At 45.7% G+C, this 16,384-nt stretch overlaps 2 protein-coding genes across 2 annotated transcripts in view; one reads left to right on the top strand and one right to left on the bottom strand.

Moving 5' to 3' along the window:
• Nucleotides 1-16,384, top strand: part of DMPK (DM1 protein kinase) — a 399,930-nt gene that overhangs the window by 130,429 nt on the left and 253,117 nt on the right. The window lies entirely within an intron of this gene.
• FOXA3 (forkhead box A3) overlaps nt 1-16,384 on the bottom strand; it is a 28,774-nt gene that overhangs the window by 3,083 nt on the left and 9,307 nt on the right. The gene's annotated exons all lie outside the window — the stretch shown is intronic.

The following is a 16,384-nucleotide window of genomic DNA, read 5'->3' as shown; positions in this document are numbered from 1 at the left end:
CACTCCTTTTCTTGGTGGCTGGACATGCTGCAGAGGGAATCCTCGGCCTGCAACTGCCCACTATTTTCCTTTCCGAAGAAAGTCTCTGAGCCCCACGTGTGACCCAGATGTAGGGTGACCCTATGAAAAGGAGGACAGGGCTCCTGTATCTTTAACAGTTGCATAGAAAAGAGAATTTCAGCAGGTGTCATTTGTATATATGGAGAACCTGGTGAAATTCCCTCTTCATCACAACAGTTAAAGGTGCAGGAGCTATACTAGAGTGACCAGATTTAAAAGAGGGCAGGGCACCTGCAGCTTTAACTGGTGTGATGAAGAGGAAATTTCACCAGGTTCCCCATATATACAAATGACACCTGCTGAACTTCCCTTTTATAGAATCATAGAATAGCAGAGTTGGAAGGGACCTACAAAGCCATTGAGTCCAATCCCCTGCTCAATGCAGGAATCCATCCCTGACAGATGCTTGTCCAGCTGCCTCTTGAAGGACTCTAGTGTGGGAGAGCCCAAAACCTCCCTAGGTAAGTGATTCCATTGTCGTACTGCTCTAACAGTCAGGACGTTTTTCCTGATGTCCAGCTGGAATCTGGCTTCCTTTAACTTGACCCCATTATTCCGTGTCCTGCACTCTGGGAGGATCGAGAAGAGATCCTGGCCCTCCTCTGTGTGACAACCTTTTAAGTATTTGAAGAGTGCTCTTATGCCTCCCCTCAATCTTCTCTTCTCCAGGCTAAACATGCCCAGTTCTTTCAGTCTCTCTTCATAGGGTTTTGTTTCCAGACCCCTGATCATCCTGCTGTCTTTAACAGTTTAACAACTGTTAAAGATACAGGAGCCCTGTCCTCCTTTTCATATGGTCACCCTACTCAGAGGCATTCATGGGAAATGAAGATAGCAGCAGCTGGAGGGCCTGTCTTTGCTTTGAAGCGACCCCAGGAAATGTGTTAATGAAAAAAAAAAACCAGTGGGAAGGGTAGGGCATCTTGGCGGGCACCAAGCAAGGTGTCTGGGTCTACTGATGCCCGTGGGCATGACGCCTAGCTGTGCTGTAATAGCTGAACAGTAAACAGAACACACAATAGGTGAAACTTTCCCCATCGTTAACATAAGTAAAGCAGACAAGTGCACCGAACAAATTACTATGTAAAGATACAAAAGCCCTTTCGGGTATTCCTGTTTTGTTTTTAAAAGGTGGCGATGCCTTTACAAGGGCTTCCAAAAAATGCAGGGGAAGAAAATAAGTTGGAATTGTCCATCTTTGTTTCAGAAGGGAACCCTATGAAGGGCACGCACGCCTCACAGGGAACAAAGAGGAGAGCTGTGTGCATGCACAGCTTGTCCAGTGACATCTGAGTTGTCATTTCCAGAGGACTGTGCTGATGAAGCCTTCCTCCCCTTAATAAAAGGAGGTGGGTTTGTGGCCCATGAACCAAATAATTTCCCTTGCAAGGAATAATTTCCCTGTTTACCGAACGTTTATTTGCTCAGAACCGCTGAAGAGGCATCAGGTGCTTAAGGGCAGAGAAGCAGCACCTGCTATTTGCATAAGATAGGGACTTAATTGGCAACGCTATTGATCCTTATTGATAAGTGAGGCCCTGCTGCCACAGGGTGGGTGGGCGATGCAGATCAATACCCTTTGGTGCCACAGGCCTCAACTGGCCATATGCCCGTCTGTGGCTGCAAGGCAGGGAGAAGACGACTTTTAATAGGGTTTTGTTGCAGAAAGGAGAGACGCCTCAACTTTCAGGGATTAGAGCAGACTTCCCCAACCTGGTGCCCTCCAGATGTTTGGACTTCAATTCTCATCAGTCCCAGCCAGCATGACCAATGGTCAGCAATGCTGGGTGTTGTGGTGCAAAACATCTGGTGGGCACCAGGTTGGAGAAGTCTGGGCTATAGTGTTGGGTTTCGATGTCTGAAACCTATATTACAATCCCTGCTCAATCAGGACATTCACTCGGCATGGGGGTCAGCGTGCACCTTTGAGGAAGGTCAGGATAATAAATCTGATCAATCAATAAAATGAATACATTACAACTGCCTTCCCTCTCAGCATCCTCTCAGTTTAATCCAACGCATATGGCCATGCTGGCTGGGGAAGGTGGGGCTTGTAGTCCAACACAGAGGGCACCAGCTTGGAGAAGCCTGTCTTATATAAACCAGTTGAATTGTCAAGGTGTCCCAAAGAAGGGCATATCCTCACCCCTTGCAGAACTACAATTCCCACGGTTCCTTGTAGGTGGGAGGGAGCTAAGGCCGCCTGGGAGCAAGATTCGGTGGGATTTACATCTGAGTAGGTTTGGGCTGTAAATTCAGTCCGGCATGTGGTTGCCAAATAATTAGAAGGGGACTTTTGTTCTGGCAGGGAGAAGCTCTGGGAAACCATAGGGAAGGGATTCAGTCTAAAAACCTGCCCAGTCTCCTCTTTAGTAAGGGAAGGACATAGATTCATAGAATCATGAATAGCAGAGTTGGAAGGGTCCTACAAGGCCATTGAGTCCAACCCCCTGCTCAATGCAGGAATCCACCCTAAAGCATCCCTGACAGATGGTTGTCCAGCTGCCTCTTGAAGGCCTCTAGTGTGGGAGAGCCCACAACCTCACCAGGCAACTGGTTCCATTGTCGTACTGCTCTAACAGTCAGGAAGTTTTTCCTGATGTCCAGCTGGAATCTGGCTTCCTGCAACTTGAGCCTGTTATTCCGTGTCTTGCACTCTGGGAGGATCGAGAAGAGATCCTGGCCCTCCTCTGTGTGACAACCTTTCAAGTCTTTGAAGAGTGCTATCATGTCTCCCCTCAATCTCCTCTTCTCCAGGCTAAACATGCCCAGTTCTTTCAGTCTCTCTTCGTAGGGCTTTGTTTCCAGATCCCTGATCATCCTTGTTGCCCTCCTCTGAACACGCTCCAGCTTGTCTGCCTCCTTCTTGAATTGTGGAGCCCAGAACTGGACGCAATCCTCTAGATGAGGCCTAACCAGGGCCGAATAGAGAGGAACCAGGACCTCACGTGATTTGGAAGCTATACTTCTATTAATGCAGCCCAAAATAGCATTTGCCTTTCTTGCAGCCATATCGCACTGTTGGCTCATATTCAGCTTGCATAGGAAGCTGCGTTATATTGAATTATACCACTCGTCCTTCTAGCCAAGTAATGGTTGACACTGACTGGCAGCAGTTCTCCAGCATTTCGGGAAGGATTTTTTCGTAGCCCTACCCAGAGGTGTCGGGATCGAACCTCGGACTTTCTGCATGCAAAGCACGGTCTCTCCCACCTATTTACAGTTTCTCCTTACAACCCCTCCTTAGCACTGACAGTGTTTAGCATTAGTGCTTTGTGAGTGCTCCACATGCATGACCACAGCAACCCTTGCAACACCCCTGTAAGGTAGTTCAGTATTACTATCCCTAATAATTGCAGATGGCGGGGCAGGAGCTGAAACGGAAAGACAGTGGCTTGCTTAAGGTCATGTCGTTAGCAGAGCTGAGATTTCAACGGGGGATTTTCCAGCTCACGCGGTTGGGCACCACATGACGCTGGCTGGCTGGCTGGCTGGTTCTCCCTCTGGCTTCATGGACTGGATCCACCTAAACTCAGCCACCCAAATGTTTGTCTAAGGGCCTTATATAACCTGTTCCCCTGCTCCACCCACAACCCTTTACTGTTAAGGGTGGTAGAGCAGTCAGCCTGTTCCATTGGTTCTAAGGACAGCCTTGCCAGTGCAGAGCTTTGCAGAATGTGGGACAGTACAGACCCCCCACTTGCTGGGGAGAGGATCCCAAGGCTGGTGGAAGAGCCAGCCAAGAGCATGTTGTGATAAAGGCCTTGTGACCAGGGAGCCTGGTTCACTTCAGTTTTGTAGGGCCAACTTCCTCCCAGGATCCTCGTCTGGTCTGGGAAGAAAGAAGTAAAGGAAGAGCTGTGTTCTAAAGCAGCCTTCCCCAACCATGCTGGGGATAATGGGGGTTGTAGTCCAACACATCTGGAGGGTGCAAAGTTGGAGAAGTTTCTCTAATGAAAGCCCCTGTGTAGGACCAAGGAGCATCAGATGTGCTGTCTTCTAAGCCAGCCTGTAGATCCTCGCATAAGAACATCAGAAGAGCCCTGATGCTGGATCAGACCAAGGGTCCATCTAGTCCAGCACTCTGTTCCCACAGTGGCCAACCAGCCATCGGCCAGGGATGAACAAGCAGGACATGGTGCAACAGCACCCTCCCGCCCATGTTCCCCAGCAACTGGTGCACACAGGCTTACTTAGGGTGACCCTGTGAAAAGGAGGACAGGGCTCCTGTATCTTTAACAGTTGCACAGAAAAGAGAATTTCAGAAGGTGTCATTTGTATATATGGAGAACGGGGTGAAATTCCCTCTTTATCACAACAGTTAAAGCTGCAGGAGCTATACTAGGGTGACCAGTTTTAAAAGAGGGCAGGACACCTGCAGCTTTAATTGTCCTCCTTTTCATATGGTCACCCTAGCTTACTGCCTCGAATACTGGAGATAGCACACAACCATCAGGGCTAGTAGCCGTTGATAGCCTTCACCTCCAGGAATTTATCCAACCCATCCAAATTGGTGGCCATCACTACAGCAGGAAGCTTGCACACACCTGGATCTGAGAATCTTCACACACTCTACAACTTTTTGGTTGTTGTGGGGTGTGGGGACACAAAGCAAGGGGGTTGTCCAGAAGGGGCAGGAAGCTGGAAAAGGTGGAGAGACCGTCTAACCTTAAACCATTTTGTCTGCAGTCCGAGGCCGTGTCTTTCCAGGCACGGAAAACACCTACCACAACCTGGGGAGATGCCATATCCAAAGCCTCTTTGTCTGGCCAGTAGGACTTCTGAACAGTGTGCTTTGAACCCTAAGCTATATCAGAAAATCCTTCTGGAACTTCTCAGAGCATCAACCATGGTTTGCTGTGCTGATTTTTGGGTTGCTCTTCAGGAAATACATCGGCTGGGTACAAGGAGCTCATTGCATGGTTCTTTGGAGTGTGGCCATGGAATACAACTGATTTCAATGATAAAATATTGGGTCAGGGCAGATATAACACCAATTGATCTCCTAACCATGGTTAAGGGATTGGGAGCGCACCTCGAACTTGTGGGTTCCTCTTCTTTCCTTTCTCCTTCTCTTTCCTGTTTCGGAACTTATGGTAGCTAGGGTTATGCCACCTCTGGCATTTCCATTGCACGCGCCAAATCATAGTTTGTAACCATGGTTAGAAGTGGGTTTACAAACAGTGGTTCGGGTTAGTTAGGGTTAGAGGTAACCAGAGTTAGCTCTGTCAAACGATGGGAGGGGTGAGGGGTGTGCAAGAGAGGAAGAGGAGGAAGGAAGAGGAGGAAGGACCATTTGACTCCTTGGGGCCTTCCTCATCTCCTATTCAAGATGAGATCCGGCTTTACTTCCACATATAAGTACCACTATCTTAAGTAAAGCTGTTTCTCACTTGACAGCTAATAAGTTTGTAGAAAATTATAAAAAGCTCCTACAACTTACGACATCGAGCACTTAAAAACGAGCGCGCTGGCAGGTCACAGAATGCAACGCCCCACCCGCGTGATGTCCAGAGGCAGCGACATGGAACAGCGCAACGGAACTTTAGACGGGTTCCATCACCCGACCTGTCTTCTTCTATCTGCTTTAGTCCTGCCTTGGGTGTGTCTGTCCAGCAGCTTGGGTTTTTTTTTCCTGGTCCAAACATTGTAAATCATTTTTAGAATGAGTGAGGAAGATTACACTGCTCCTAACGAAGGTCAGCTTCCTATTGTCTCTGAGAAAGCAGATGGCTTTTGAACCTTCTTTCATTATCTTAGATTAAAGAGAGCTATTTCAAGGCCATGCTTAAACTCCCTTGTCATGTAGTTGGAATTTACCAGATATTCCTGGGGTCCAGTAGGAACCCACACCCCAGCCCAGATAGACAGCATCCGTTGGGTACAATGTGTGGAGAAACATCTTGTGTTGGATGAGTTGAGATCAATCAGAGATGCAGGGCCAATTGCTTTGACCAGCCTCCCCCAACCTGGGACCCTCCAGATGTTTTAGACCACAATTCTTACTCCGATCCAGTATGGTCAGTGGTTAGTGATTATTGGAGTCATAGTCCAAAACATCTGGAGGGCACCAGGTTGGGAAAGGCTGGCTTTGAGGGTCAAGTCACATTGGACGCAGTAATGCTTGTCTTTATGCTTTTGATGGTTTAAAATTTTTGTATATTTGTTTTTAATGTTCACTGTTTTTAACCTTTGTAAACCACCCAGAAAGCTTTGGCTATGGGGCGGTATATAAATGAAATAAATAAATAAATGTTCACGTTGGTGTTTGCAGACGTAACGTGTGGAGAACAGATGGGTGTTTATAAATACGTTGTGGGGCCACGTGCTTTCTGGTATGTGTCCCCTGTGTGTTGACAAATACATAACTGCAGTGTGTATGTGGCAAACACAACCTGCCACATAAATTGTAATTTGGCTCAGGTGCTTCAGTTTGTACAGTTTCTTCCTCCTCGCATGCAAATTGTTCTCTGAGAAAATAGTGGTTGGGCTTCCACCTGTCCAATGGTTGGGTTAGACGGCCTAGAATTTTACTTTTTCTTTTAAATAGGGTGACCCTATGAAAAGGAGGACAGGGCTCCTGTATCTTTAACAGTTGCATAGAGAAGGGAATTTCAGCAGGCGTCCTTTGTATATGTGGAGAACCTGGTGAAATTCCCTCTTCATCACAAAAGTTAAAGCTGCAGGTGCCCTGCCCTCTTTTAAATCTGGTCACTCCTAGTATAGCTCTGCAGCTTTTAACTGGTGTGATGAAGAGGGAATTTCACCAGGTTCTCCATATATACAAATGACGCCTGCTGAAATTCCCTTCTCTATGCAACTGTTAAAGATACAGGAGCTCTGTCCTCCTTTTCATATGGTCACCCTATTTTAAAAGAAAGGTAAGGATTTCCAGGTTGGTCACTGGTACATCTAGGGGTGATCACATTACACCAGTCTTAAAATCTCTTCACTGGCTGCCAATTAGTTTCCGGGCGAAGTACAAAGTGTTGGTTATCACCTTTAAAGCCCGACATGGTTTGGGTCCAGGCTACCTACGGGATCACCTTCTCCCATACAATCCGCCCCGCACACTCAGGTCCTCTGGGAAAAATCTACTTCAGCTAGCAAAAACTAGATTGACAACTGTTACCCAGAGGACCTTCTCTTCTGCTGCTCCCAGACTGTGGAATGGCCTGCCGGAGGAGACTCGTCAACTTGACAGTCTAGTAGCATTCAAGAAAGCTATCAAGACTGATCTCTTCCGGCAGGCCTATCCAGTGGAATGTTAGGATACTTTTAATATGCTTTTAGGATGTTTTTTAACAGTGTATACTATGTTTTTAATTAGTATTGTGTGTATTTTATGCTTGTTGCTGTTTCCCCACCTCGATCCAATCGGAGAAGCGGGTAAGAAATATATTATTATTATTATTATTATTATTATTATTATTATTATTATTATTATTATTAGTCGTCATATATTAAATTTCAGGACTATATATATATTCAATTCCAGAACCAGTGTGTGTGTTGCAGTGGGCGACGCGTTAGACCGGGAGATGTGTATTCAAACCTCAACGGCCTCTGTAGCTGATCTTGGGCCTAATGTGTTTTTCCAAATGCTTTCTTCTCAGCCACGACAGGGGTTGGATGAAAGCTCAAACTTCTTTTCTGGAAAAGCTGCTCGATCCTGCGCATCAAGGTTTTGAGAACCCAGCTTGCCACCTCCCCCGCCACCCTTTTACTTTGCAACTAGGGAGTTTCAGCATGTCCCGTTGCAAGTCTTGCAGGTTTGGGGACGAAGCAGCCTTAATTGCAGCTCAAGGGAGTGTGGGATTTAGTTTTTCCATGGCCCCTCTCATCTCCTAGATAGCTCCAAATCCTTTCCAAACAGCAAAGCAGACGCTTGGGTTGTGCAAGCCGCACCGGGGCCATCACCCCTCACCCTTCCCTCCTGGACAGACAGCCTTGGACATTAGAACCTGCTGTTTGCATGAAGGTCTGGCAACCAGCCCTGAGCTTTTGGTCCTTTCCCAAAAGGACAGAGGGATCTCTCGCCCATTGTGTACAAGAAGACCTTTGAAACAGGACAGGAGCAATATCAGAGCCCACCTCTTAGTTGGGAAACTGGGAGACGCAATCATAAAGTTTTGCCTGTGTATCGTATACTATGACACCAGATGCTTTAGGGTGGATTCCTGCCTTGAGCAGGGGGTTGGACTCGATGGCCTTGTAGGCCCCTTCCAACTCTGCTATTCTATGATTCTATGAATTAAACCATCATAAAGACCTTGCCCTGATTTACTTGTCACACGCTGCTCTCTGATGCATGCTTACTCAGAAGGAAGTCACACTGTGTTTAGTGGGGCTCCCCTATTAGCAAGCGTGTACAGGATCGCAGCCCCAATTGCTGAGTATCGAGCTTCATCCCACATACCTGTTTCCCGCTAATTATCCGGGCAGCAAGATCCTTTGCATACCAGGAAATGGTTTTAAGGGGGGAAATGTAAAAAAAAAAATCATAAAAAATCAATGGATGACCCAATCCGATTAAAATTTGGTATGCTTAAAGCTCTCCTTAATATCTATTACTGTGCCAATTTTGATGTCTTTATCTTTAAAGCTTACTCAGATGCAAGCATTTGTTTAATTTTTCTTCAAATCCTGCTCCTGCACCCCAGTGGCTGCTCGGGAAAACAACAAATGATACACTCGAAAACTATTATCAAAATACGACGAGTCTTTTGCTTTTATAGCACAATTAAAGCAGGATGCATGGGAATAGTTCACAATAAAAGCAGATTATAAGCTGGAAAACTTTGGAGTCCTTTGCATGCAATTCGCAGTGATTGAACAGTATAACGCTGGTGTGATAAAGCTAATTGTCACCATCACCCACAGTGCATCGCTGCAATAACTTGCACCCCCTTTACATGTGTACCTCACCTCTCCTTAAAACAGCAAGCATGTGATCATTTTTGTAGGGCATCTAAATCTCCTTTTCGGTGCCTGATGCATTTGATTGAGGGTTGCAACACTTCACTGATTAATCAGCCAGATGAACTGACTGAAATCCGTTTTTCATCAACTATTCCTTCAGCAAATAGGGCAGCAAATTATTAACTTTTTAAGATTTCATTTTAGATGACACGTTCTTTTCTCCCATGTGTCCCAACTATGTCCTCCACAAACCTGTTGGACTACAACTCCCATCATTTCCAGCCAGGAGGGGGTGGGGGAGGCTTCATCATATGTGTGCAGCAATATCCCACCTACAGTGTGCAAATTTATGCCAATATAATTGATCAATTAACCTATGAAGTCGACTCAGGCTGTAGCCCTAAATAAACTTTTATTAGGATGTGAGCCCCGTTGAACACATAGGGACTTATTCCTGCGTAAACAGGCTCAGGATTAAGGCTGCAATTCTACGCATGCTTACTCGGAAGTCAATCTCACTGAACTCATTGCGACTCACCTCTGGGTAAACAAACTTAGGACTGTGCTGCATGATTTCTTTAGTCAAGTGACCGCTCTCGTTTTATATAAGTTGGGTTACTAACATTTATTATTTATATTGTGCCATCGGGGAACGTTGCTTTACGACTGTACGGGAGAACATAATCAAAAGAAACTTGTCCTGAAAAACTTGCAGTCTATGGACCTGTTTGCTCCTCGTCTTTAAAAAATAGCTAGTAAGAAGAGGGCAAGGAGTGTGTGGGGTGTGTGTGTGTGTGTGTGTGTGCAGAAGGCAAGCCAAATTGGGACCTTGGCTGACATGGGGGGGGGGCGTTTAACCCTTTGCTTTCACTGTGGTTCCAATGTTGTGTGTATGTGGCTACTAGGAGGAGGGCTTTCTCCGCTGTGGCACCCCGGTTGTGGAATGAGCTCCCCAGAGAGGTCCGCCTGGTGCCTACACTGTACTCCTTTCGTCGCCAGCTGAAGACCTTTTTATTCTCTCAGTATTTTAACACTTAATTTGAACTTAAATTTCAATTTTACTGTTCTAACTCTGTATTTTAATCTTATATCAATTTTGCTGCATGGTTTTATCCTGGTTGTGCTTTTGATACTGTATTTTGTAATTGTGCTTTTAACCTGTTGGTTGTTTTATTATGGTTTTAATTTTTGTGAACCGCCCAGAGAGCTTCGGCTATTGGGCAGTATAAAAATGTAATAAATAAATAAATAAAGTGTGTGTGTGTGTGTGTGTGTGTGTGTGTGTGTGTGTGTGAGAGAGAGAGAGAGAGAGAGAGAGAGAGAGAGAGAGAGAGAGAGAGAGAGAGAGAGAGAGATTCCCATCAGCACCACAGTGGGGGCAAAGAGTCACCCTCTCCACAGGCCATATGCCCCCACCCTCCAAGGACAGCTTGCCCCACAGTTCTGAGAACCAGGATATTATGTGCAAACAAATGCAAGAGATCTCCAACGGCCATTTGGCCAGAGAGTTGGGAGGTAACGGAGGCAAGTGAAGGACAAGATCTGAAGGTATAAACGAATCCCCAAAGCAGTTCTGCGCAATTATTTTTTAACGGGGGCACAATTTAGGGGTTAAGCCAAAGGCTTTGAAAGCACACCCGCTGTGTTTTTATCAGCCCTGCTCCTGTGCCTGAAGATGCAGTGATGGGAAAACGTTACCTGCTAGATTTCTACACGCCAGGCTGTTGTTGAACTCGCAGGAGCAGGGGGCAATTTAAAATGCTGGCGACCTTTCGGTACAGTTACTGCTTTACATGCTTTAATTAGCCTGCTGTATTCATTTGGATGGAAAATAGTGGATTTCCCCACCTGCCCAGGCATTCTAGATGTGTGGGTGAAGTGTCAATTTGATTTCACATCAGTTATTTGTGAATATGTACTGTAGTTCCGTGTGCAATCCCCCTCGCCGCTACCCATAAAACAATGTTCCCATGGAAAAAAACCCACTCTATGAAACTCCTAACCATTAGCACGAGTGGGGATGCTCCAGTGTGTTCAGGGCTGAGCTCCACCATGCTCATTTCTTCTGGAGCAGCCCACCTGGAAGAACAACGTCATTCTCTGTCACTAACAGCGGCTGCATCTCTAACTTTTAATTCCGGTCTTTCCATTTCCCCCCATGCAGCCTCTGAACTAACTCTTTTAAGAGCCAAACGAGATGTGATTTGGGAGACTAGGAGCTTTAACACACCAGGGTTATACTGTGCAATCACTGCGAATTGCGTGCAAAGGACTCCGAAGTTTTCCAGCTTATAATCTGCTTTTATTGTGAAGTACTCTGAAGTTTTCCAGTTTATAAGATGCTTTGACTGTAAAGTACTCCCATGCATCCTGCTTTAATTGTGCTTCAGAGGCAAAAGACCCGCCCTATTTTGGTACTACTTTTGGAGCGTATCATTTGTTGTTTTCCGAGCGGCCACTGGGGGCGCAGGAGCAGGATTTGATATGCTTAAAGAAAAATTAAACAAATGCTTACATCTGTGTAAGTTTTAAAGATAAAGACATCAAAATTGGCACAGTAATAGATATTAAGGAGAGCTTTAAGCATACCAAATTTGAATCGGATTGGGTCATCCGTTGATTTTTTATGATCTTTTTTACATTTCCCCAGGGGATAATTTGAGGGAAACAGGTACGTGGGATGAAGCTATAGGGGTGTCTTAAACTGTGTCCCATCTGAAGATGCTATTAACCCATGAAAGGAGGTGGTGGGGGAATAGATACCTGTATTGTACCGGTCTTTGTTCCATTCCGTAACTCAGCCTTCTCCAACCTAGTGCCCTCCAGATGTGTTGGACTACAACTCCCATTATGAGAGTTGTACTCCGACACATCTAGAAGGCACCAGCTTGGGCAGGAATGGGCAAGTTGTGTCTTTGGCCTACATCTCCCATCAGCCCTAGTCAGCAGAGCCAGTGATGAAGCCCAAACATCTGGTGGGCCGCAAGTTGCCCACTCCTGAGTTTGGGAAAGGCTGCTGTAACTAAGAACAGTTTGTAGGGAGTGACTAAGTTGGGGTAATCGGGTTGGGGTGAAGTCCCCTTCAAGGGCCGCAGTCATAAACCAGTTTGACCCCACCCCTGCCCGTCAGCTGCTTTTAATCAAAGGGAGAGACTTCAGGAACTCCGACCACAGCTCTCCCCCCCATGTCACATATCCAATACACAATTCTGTGCAGCTTCCTCTGTTCCCGAATGAACTGATGTCAAAGGAGGTTTGCCTGCACGAGCCCCCCACTCCGCTCTCCCCATTTCCCCTTGGTTTTAGATTGTAAACCCCTTGGGGCAGGGACTTGCTTCTTTCTTTCTTATGCCATCCAGCTCTACGTGCATTGGTGGCATTCTGGCACTGTCTGAAAATAGGTTCTGAAGCTAACTTTATTTGAAACTTGGCTCAAATTAAACCCTGCTGTTACTGAGTAGAATACCACCTTGCTTGCTCCAATGGAGTTGGTTCAGCCCCCAATCCCCCCTCCCTATCCAGCCCCCAAATCCGCCAGCCCTCTCTCTCTCTCCAGCCATATCCTGTCGTCACCTTCCTCTGAAGGAGACCCATTGGTTCCTGGACAAAATGTACATCCTGCTCAGCAGGTTTTCTGTTTGCTCCATTCCACGAAGACCACAGAAGGTGCTAAAATTAAGTTGATTTTCCTGCATGGGAAAGTTTGTGCCAATTTCGAAAGCTTTGGGGCTGGGAGGCATGAAGGATTGGCCCACTGCGGGGGGGCAGAGAGAAAAGAGCCGTTGTCTTAAAAAATGGCTAATAGGCGCCAGTTCCATTGGGGCTTGCAGTAGGTTTTTCTTTTTGAAGGCTTAAATTTAGAGCAGCCAGATTTTTCACTGGCTCTGCTCCTGTGCCTTTAACAGCAGCCCGACACAGAAATTTAGCAGACAACGCTTTCCCTGTTGCATTAGCTCCATGCTAGGAAAAAGCTTCACCAAGTGAATTTCTGTCTATTAAGTTGATGCTAAAGGCACAGGATCAGGGCTAATCGAAAGCGTTGACAACCCCTCTCTCGGTTTAGATTTCGACCAGTTCAGATTAATTACACTGGAAAGATAGGGTTTATTTTGAGACTATTCCTTTGGATGATAGAATGCCTTTAGACTAACTGGGTTTCATTTAAAGATTATCGCTGGTCTCTGCCTCCGGTATACTTTGATTGAATGTAGTTTTATATGTTATTTTTGTTTTAAGTTGTTGCAAGCTGTCCTGGGTATTGGCAAGGAAGGAAATCTTAATATATATAAAAAAAATTCTAGTAAACAGTAGTGGTTTGCGTCACAACTACAGTACATTACAATGTGTTTTTTCATATGCAAACATAGAATCAGAGTGAGAAAGTGTTCCATTCATCATTGTCAACGTATTCATATGGGGAGATTCCATGTAACTCATAATAGGAACATCAGAAGAGCAATGATGCTGGATCAGACCAAGGGTCCATCTAGTCTGGCACTCTGTTCACGCAGTGGCCCACCAGCTGTCGGCCAGGGACCAACAAAGCAGGACATGGTGCAACAGCACCCTCCCACCCATGTTCCCCAGCAACTGCTGTATTTAGGCTTACTGGGAGAACTCCTCACTCCTCAGCCTATTTTGTGCTTTTGGGAGAGAAAGGCTGTAATCCACAGGGGTCCTTCTCCGTGAGCCCCTGCCAAAGGAAGTGAGGCAGGTGGCTACTAGGAGCAGGGCCTTCTCTGCTGTGGCACCCCGGCTGTGGAACGAGCTCCCCAGAGCGGTCTGCCTGGCACCTACACTGTACTCCTTCCGTCGCCAGCTGAAGACCTTTTTTATTTTCTCAGTATTTTAACACCTAATTTAACTTAAATTTAAATTTTGCTGTTTTGATTCCGTATTTTAACCTATATCAATTTCTGCTGTGTGGTTTTATCCTGGTTGTGCTTTTTATATTGTATTTTGTATTTGTGTTTTTAGACTGTTGGCTGTTTTATTATGCTTTTTATGATTTTAATTTTTGTGATCCGCCCAGAGAGCTTCGGCTATTGGGAGGTATAAAAATGTAACAAACAAACAAACAAATAAATAAATAAATCTATAACACACATACATAAGTCCCACTGTAAAAGAGTTTGGGGAGATTCTAATCCAATTCAACTAGCATTGGAACACTCTGGAGGACTTAACTAGCTAGGTCTCATCAAGTTTAATAAGTCTTACTGCACTCAGTAATATGTTCTACTAAGGTCCAAAGTAGCCAGATGGAAGTTCATTCTTATGATTTCAATCCACCCATCCCTGCCCAACAGTGAGTGAATGCATCAGCCAGTCAGTTCCACAAATCTTTTATCGTCAAAATAAGTGAGCGAGTAACAGAACAGACGTAGCCCCACCAAAGGACAGATGAGAGAGACCTTCCTCCGATGGAGGCAGGGTGGCTTGCCCACTCTAGAGATCCCTCATACGCCCATATGCTTCTTTTAAAATCTATTTTAAAGTGTTTTATTGTTTTAATTTTATTTCATCTTGTACACCGCTCTGAAATTTTCAATTGGAAGCGGTATATAAATATTGTAAATAAATAAATAAAGTTCCTTAGGCCTAGGATGACCAAGAGGCAGCTGGACAACCATCTGTCAGGGATGCTTTAGGGTGGATTCCTGCATTGAGCAGGGGGTTGGACTCAATGGCCTTGTAGGCCCCTTCCAACTCTGCGATTCTATGATTCTATAAGTATTTCTACCAGCCTTAGGCTCCAAAACAAGACATTCTGGGAGCAAGTTAGGGGCAGCCTTGGTTCCACCTGCTATTCAAGACCTCTTTGTTCCCCCGAGAGGCTTCCAGATTAGGCCTCTCCTGTTAATTTAAATGGGAAGGATTTTTCCCCAAAAAAACTTTGCCGGGAAAGAATACTAATATTAATTGAAAAACATCCCTTGCCTCGGCCAGTGAGGGCCAGCAGGGTTTTGGAAGTAGTAAATCAGCCAACACAAAACTCCCTCCTCCTCTATTACTCTGTTAGTAAGTAAAATAAATAAATACAAATTAAAGCAGAAAAGAGATTAGATGATTTTGCTCTGAACATCTCAAACACATTAAAAAACCTCACTTCTGGTATTTTTCAAAGTTTCTCAGCTTGGTGGCTCAGCGAACTTTGGATTCCTTTGGGCCAATGCTGTTGTTGATCCTCTCATTTTATATCTCATGATATATGCATTTATTTATTTATTTTTCAAAAGATGCTCCTATGTCTGTGCGAACTGTGGAATAACCTTTGCCAAGACTCTTGCCCTTTTCCAGATCCGCCCATTAAATAGTCTCATATCTAAGGCTATGCACAGTTCAAGTACCCAAGGATTCGTCATGGGAGGTGTGGGCCAGGCACCTTAACACAGGTGTTCTTGTACACAGTTCCAGTGTCAGGCCCTCCTGACTTTGGAGAAATCTGGGGACCTGTGTGGAAGTCCATGACCATGGAGTGTTCCGCCATATATTTGGCCCTCAGCTCCAGAGCTTTGGGTAGTCTCATCTGAGGCATTGTCAGTAGACTCCCTTAACCTGAAAGAAATGGGCTGGATTCACAAGTAACGCTAAGCCATGATGGGTTCCTAGTCACGAAGCGTCGTAGGTTATGCAAACAGTCCACTATGCCCATTCTGCAGAGCGTGGGTTCTCAGTGAGATGTATTTGGGCAGATTAACCCATCATGGGTGGTAGACGCATCCCACAGACGACACATGAACCCATCATGGATTCCGCAAGAGAATAAGCATCATGGCTTAGCGTTACGTGTGAACCCAGTCAGGGTATGAAACAGAAAATTCTCTCCCATGTGCTGAATCTGACCTCCTTGGGTGCTCAGTGCAACATGGAATATAGCATTGTAGATGGCGGTAACCAACAGCTAATTCAGGTTCTGGAGTATCTTTTTTTTTGGAGCAGACCATTTGCATATAACAAAGGTCCGCATAGTTAAAGCAATGGTATTCCCCGTAGTAACCTATGGCTGCGAGAGCTGGACCATAAGGAAGGCTGAGCGAAGGAAGATAGATGCGTTTGAACTGTGGTGTTGGAGGACAATTCCGAGAGTGCCTTGGACTGCAAGAAGATCAAACCAGTCCATACTCCAGGAAATAAAGCCAGACTGCTCACTTGAGGGAATGGTATTAAAGGCAAAACTGAAGTACTTTGGCCACATAATGAGAAGACAGGATACCCTGGAGAAGAGGCTGATGCTAGGGAAAGCAGAAGGCAAAAGGAAGAGGGGCCGACCAAGGGCAAGATGGATGGATGATATTCTGGAGGTGACAGGCTTGACCTTGGGGGAGCTAGGGGTGGCAACGGCCGACAAAAAGCTCTGGCGTGGGCTGGTCCATGAAGTCACGAAGAGTCGGAAGCGACT

Source organism: Elgaria multicarinata, chromosome 13 (assembly GCF_023053635.1).
Source record: "Elgaria multicarinata webbii isolate HBS135686 ecotype San Diego chromosome 13, rElgMul1.1.pri, whole genome shotgun sequence".
NCBI lineage: Eukaryota > Metazoa > Chordata > Lepidosauria > Squamata > Anguidae > Elgaria > Elgaria multicarinata.
Note: the sequence above shows the minus strand (reverse complement) of the source record. Positions and strands in the feature narration are given on the sequence as shown.